Source organism: Lipotes vexillifer, unplaced genomic scaffold, assembly GCF_000442215.2.
Source record: "Lipotes vexillifer unplaced genomic scaffold, Lipotes_vexillifer_v1.1 scaffold225, whole genome shotgun sequence".
Lineage (NCBI taxonomy): Eukaryota > Metazoa > Chordata > Mammalia > Artiodactyla > Lipotidae > Lipotes > Lipotes vexillifer.
The window spans coordinates 2,060,560-2,066,685 of record NW_006787630.1 but is presented as its reverse complement, the minus strand read 5'-3'; the positions used below and the strand labels follow the sequence as shown (position 1 = coordinate 2,066,685).

Here is a 6,126-nt window from a genome sequence, read left to right as displayed (position 1 = left end):
ATGGCCGGCGGCCACTGCCCCAGGTGAGGAATGTGTACAAATGGCAACAAGGGGAGGAAGGACGCGCAAACTGTCAGGCAGCGGGGAAACGCAACCCGAAACCAGCGGGACACACTTCACACCCGCCCGGACGGCTGGACCCACAAAGCCAGCAGGGACCAGTGCGGGGAGGAGCTGGAGAAATCGGAGCCCCTACACGGCCGGTGGGGGCGTGAAACGGGGCAGCGTCCTCGGAAAACAGCCACAGTCACCCCACGACCCTGATTCCACTGCCAGGTGCCCACCAGAGGCAACGGAGACACACGTCCACGGCAGCCAAAGGTGCACACAACCTAAGCGTCCACCAGCGGATGATGGATAAACACCACATGGTCCCTTCACACACGGGAGCATCACTCGGCCACGTAAAGGGGTGAAGCCCCGACACTCACTACAACGTGGACGGACCCTGAGAACACGATGCTCACTGAGAGAAGCCAGATACAGAAGGACACACAGTGTGTGATTCCATTGATGGGAGACGTCCAGGAGAGGAAGATCCACAGACACAGAGAGTGGGTTCCTGGCTGTCAGGGGCTGGGAAGAAGGTGAGGGAGTGACTGCTGATGGGGATGGGACTTCCTTTTGGGGTGATGGAACGTTCTGGAATTACATAAAGGTGGTGGTTGTAAAACTCTGTGAATATACTTTAGAAGGATGAATTTTAAGGTGTGTGATTTTGTCTCAATTTTAAAAAGAATTACTAGGAAACGGACATGAAAAGAAGACCCACAAAGGACAAGCACAAACTTTTTGTGATTCGATTTCGGCAGCAGGACACTGGTCAGGTTGCCAGCAGTTTCTAAACTCGGACTCTCTGCCCCCTGTATCTCATCACCAGACGGCTGGTCGGCCCTGTCGGCCAGCGCGTCCGATCCGTGGGGTTGCCCGGCCAACAGGACGCTCGCTGGTCCCTCGGCTGCCCCCGGGCTGGCCACAGGGGGGTGGGCGCGGCCCATGTCGGGACCTCCTTTGGAAGTGGGGTCACTGCGGATGTAGTCGGCTACGATGTGGTTGCACTGGAGCAGGGCGGGCCCTAAGCCGGCGGCCGGTGCCCTTACAAGAGCGAGGTCTGGACACGGACAGAGAGGAGAAGGCCACGTGGGGACGGAGGAAGAGGCGGCATGACGAAGCCGCGAGCCCAGTGCGCCTGGGGCCCCAGGAGCCCTGAGAAGCAGGACGGACCCTCCCCTGGGGCCCGCGGGGGGCGTGCGGACCCCAGGGCGGGGGCCTTGGCCGTGGCCCCGCGTGACCCAGGGGCTTCCTGTGGGAAGCGGCCCCCCACCGCGCCCTGCCACCGCCAGAAATCGCCAGGAGCCTGCTGGCGGGGTAGGCCAAGCCTCTGACCCTGTGGAAATCTGTTCACGGAGCAGTGGATGTCACCGACCCCTCTGTGTGGGGAGCTGCCGCCCAGAGTTTGCACAGCACTTTTCTGAGCTATGACCTCATCCTGCTTCCCAGAAGCCTGGGCTGGCAGACGGAAAGTGTCCTTATCGGGTGGACACGGGGCCCACCTGAGATGCCTGGAGGGACCCTCAGGGCGCACGCCTGCCCTGCCAACTGCGACTGCGTGAGGGGGTCTCAGCCCACCAGAAAGAGCCCTCCCCCTCCCCGGGGCCCGGCTGAGACACGAGGGTCCAGGGGGCCTTGGGAGGAGGGTCAAGGCAGCACCTGATCCCGGGGGCTGCAGCGGGGCTCGGCACCAGGGGGCAGTGAAGGAGGGCGGGGCAGCCACCCCTGCAGCCAGGACCCCAGAGAAACCAGGGTGGGGAGAACCCAGAGGAAGGCCTGGAGGGGCAGGGGCAGCAACAGCTAGAGGCACAAGGCCTCGGGGGGCATTTGGAAGGCTGGGCACACCCCCAACCCCGACTCCAACAAGGCCCCAAACAGCCCTCCTAGCGAGAGTCAGCCACACCTGGAACACACGCTCACACTGAAGTCTACACGCACGTCCACACCAGCATGATTTACGGCAGCCGAGAGACGGAAACGACCCAAATGTCCATCGATGGACAAACACATACACACACGTGTCCCCCCACACACGGGGATGTCCCTCAGCCACGCAAAGGGGTGAAGCACTGACATTCGCTACCACGTGGACAGACCCTGTGAACACGATGCTCAGTGAGAGAAGCCAGACACAGAAGCACACACGGTGTGCGATTCCACTGACGGGAAACGTCCAGAACAGGCCGATCCACAGACACAGAGAGTGGACTTGTGGTGTCGGGATCGGGGAGGGGGAAGCGTGACTGCTAAGGGGGATGGGGTTTCTTTTGGGGGATGGAATGTTCTGGACTTTAGACAAAGGGGATGTCTGCACAACACTGTGAATGCACAAAAACTGCTGAATCGTATGAAACGCAAGTCACATTTCAATTAAAAAATAAAAGCCACATGTCCACACCCCCCAGCACGTACTACACCCTGGGGTGGGAGACCCCACGTAGGGCCCCTCAAGGTGTAAGGGGTATAAGGGCCTGAGCGACTCTGTGTCAACCTGAGGGTGGGAAGGACAGTGCACAGTGGGGGAACCCAGAGGACGCTGCCTCACCAGGGGTCAAGGTCAACCCGTCAGCAATGAAACCCATCGACGAGGCCGTGAAGACAACGTGCCGTGTTTGTGGGCCTCCTGCCAGGGACGCAGACCCCCTCCCCGTGTGGGGCACCCTACAGACGCCTGGCCGGTTCTTTCGGAGCCTCAGCACACCCATGGGTGTACACGGGCGTAGTCACCAGTGTTGCACCAGGGCTAATTTCTGCCCTGCGACGCTGGCCTCGGCTACGTAAGATGCTACGTGTAACGTGTAGGCAAGAGCGTCAGAGCTGAAATTTTCAGGTAATCCCTGGGGGCACTTCCCCTCCCACACTTGGAACCAAGGGCCCTGGCTCTGGGGGCTCAATGGGTGCCAGGTCTGATGGCCAGGACTGTCCAGTGAAGCAGAGCTGCCCCAGAGCAGGGACCAGACTGGCTTCCCGCTTTCCCCAGGGCAGAGTCCCTCTGGCTAGAGATCCTTCCCAGGTACCTGGGAAATGAGGACCCCACACGGAGGCCGGCTCGACCCTCACCAAAGGTCCTGGCCTGGGCTGGCCTGTGTGCAGCCCCCAGGGAACTGCTCCCGGCCCAAAACGGAAGTCGGGGAGAAGCTTTCTTCTGCTAGGCAGCAAGAGTCACACAACCCATCTCTTTTCTCTTTTTGCTTTGGCTGCTAGGAAACTCAGGGCTCAAGTTTAGTAACCAGGAGGTGTGATAAGGCCTGTGGGCTTCTATTCACTGCCTGCCCCCAGGCCAGGTCTGGATTCCCCATTCCAACTCCTTCTGATGTACAAACAGGAGTGAATGCTTCAACGGTGTGCCGTGGGCCTCATGAGGGCTTCACATGGTGAAGCGGCTTAAAACAACACACGTTTATTACTTTATGGTTCTGGAAGTCAGAAGTCTGAGATGGGTTGTCAGACCCCGTTCCTACCAGAGCCTCCAGGGCAGCATCGGTTCCGCCTTTTCCAGCTTCTAGAGGCGCCGCACCCCTGGCTCGCGGCCCCTCCTGCATCCTCACAGCCAGCAGTGCAGCATCTCCCGTCCCTCTCTGCCTTTGACTCTCCCGCCTCCCTCTCATAAGGACCTTGTGGACTTCTGTGGTGGCACAGTGGTTAAGAATCCACCTGCCAATGCAGGGGACATGGGTTCAAGCTCTGGTCCGGGAAGATCCCACATGCTGCGGAGCAACTAAGCCTGTGCGCCACAGCTACTGAGCCTGCACTCTAGAGCCCGTGAGCCACAATACTGAGCCCACATGCCACAACTACTGAAGCCCGCGCGCCTAGAGCCCGTGCTCTGCAACGAGAAGCCACCGCAACGAGAAGCCTGCACACCGCAATGAAGAATAGCCTCCACTCGCCGCAACTAGAGAAAGCCCGTGCGCAGCAACAAAGACCCAGTGCAACCAAACGTACGTTAATTAATTAGTTTAAAAATATATATATATGTATATTAAAAAAAAAAGACCCTGTGATGACACTCGGCCCCCCAGGTAATCCAGGGTCATCCCCATTTCAGGGGCCTTGATTTAATCCCACCTGCAAAGTCCCCCCTGCCCCATGAGGCGACAGATCCACAGGTCCCGGGACCAGGACGGGGTCTTTGGGGCTGTCCCTGTGCCGGCCCCCGTGCGACGTCACTCAGTCTGACCCAGGTGCAGAGGTGGCTGTGGTGGACCCACCGGGCCAGGGCTGGGCTGGGAAGGGCCTTGAATGCCAGGCTTGCTCTGGACTCCGTCCTGGCTTGGCCCACAGGCCCAGGGTCCCGGGGGAGGTGGAGGAGGCTGACCACAGGGCCTCAGACCCTCAGCCTGGCTGAACTGCGGTCTCACATCTGTCTGACCGCACGGTTGGCAACAAGGTGCGATTGCGTTGGAAGGTTTCGCTGCTCTCAAGGGAGATCTGGGTCCAAGTTGCCCCCAGCAAGGGCAGCTGGAGGGAGGGTGGGCTGTGGCCGCTCTCAGCGAGCAACTGTCGGGTGGATGAGCAACCTCCAACATGGGGCGCACTTCCCCACCCGCAGCAAGGAGCGGAAGTGGCGCACCGGGGGCTGCTGGGCTCGGAAGCCGTGAGGATCCCTCGCAGAGCTCAGGCAGCAGCGGGAGCAGGCGAGTGGGGGGAGGAGCGAGGCCAGGCAGGTGGCCGCAGGGGCCGGGACACCCCCAAAGGCTTCATCCACCCGGCAGGGACGCCCCAGCGGGGGAGCAAGTCTGGACGCGGAGCGGTGCCCAGGACATGGTGGACAGGAGGCCCATCAGCCGCCAGCCCGCGGACGAGCCAGAGACGTGGGGCCGTGGTGGGTGGGGAGAAGGTCCTGGGCCATCGGCCGGGCGCCCTGGATGCTGAACCCACTGACCCTTCCTCTCCTGGAGGCCAAGGGTCTCTTCACGGGCCGGCAGCGGGCAGAGGAAACCACATATGCCTCTGTAGAGGCAGGGAGGCTGCGTCCACGGGCCTCCTGTTCCTGCCCCACGGCCCTCGCCCTCACCCTGGGGTACTTGGGGCTCCCAAGGGGCAGGCTCTGCTCCCGTTGCCACGAGGCCCAGCTGTGTTGTTTCCTGGGTGGCCACAGAGGGTTACTGACAGGGCAGCTCAGGGCAGACGTCCAGGGCACGGTGTGGCGGGCCTGTGCCCGCCAGGCTCCAGGGTCCCCCACTTCCCCAGCGCCTGGGCTCCACCTCCCTGGCCACGTGCCTGCCCCCCACCCTGGCCCCCGCGGCTGTGTCTCCACAGGGACCCCAGAGCGTTTAGGGCCACCCTAACTGGGAGGACCTCAGCTCCATCTACCTAATCACACCCGCAAAGACCTGACTGCCAAGTAGGGTCTTGTCCTGAGGTCTCGGGAGGACCTGGATTTGGGGGGATGCTGTCACCACAGCACACACCCCTTGCTCCGGTTCTCTGCCCGGCCCTGCTGCTGCCCCAGTGAGTGTGGGCCGGTCTGAACGGCCCTGGCCTTGGTCCAAGTGAGTCCAGCAGGTCTGCACCGGCCTGTGTGTGCTGTGGCCTCCCTCGGCCTGTCACCTGGTGGGGCCCATGAGCCCCCACTTTACAGAAGGAAACTGAGGCTCAGGGGAGCTGAGCACCTGACACCCCACTCCCTGGCGGGCCCACGTGGATGCTTCCCAAACTGAGCACCGAGGCAGCCCAGACCCAGAGGCCAGCACAGGAGCTGCCAAGGGTTTCAACTTTCCAAAGGAAACCTGGTGCCACTTGGCCCCTGTTGCCCCCACTTCCTGCCCCCGGGTTGGGGTCACCCCACAACATTGCTGGACTCCTTCCCACAAACCCCCTCTGAGGCTCTCAGGTTCGACAGCTGCCGTGTGGGACGGAGGTGTGGGACCCACTTGTGAACGCCGCGGACAAGGCTACAAGGCGGGATCTGCCTGACTCCCTGGGGGCTGAGCTGCCTGGCGTCCCCCAAAAGATCGAGGTCAGACATCCTCCCTCCCTCCAACTTGAGGGGCTCATGTTCGTCAAGCGGCTACTGTTTCGGGGACATAAATGCTCACTATGCTGTTTCGACCTGATGGGGCGTCACTACGG

General features: G+C 61.6%; 1 protein-coding gene across 1 annotated transcript in view; it reads right to left on the bottom strand.

The window, feature by feature from the left end:
• Nucleotides 1–6,126, bottom strand: part of SBNO2 (strawberry notch homolog 2) — a 44,505-nt gene that overhangs the window by 19,955 nt on the left and 18,424 nt on the right.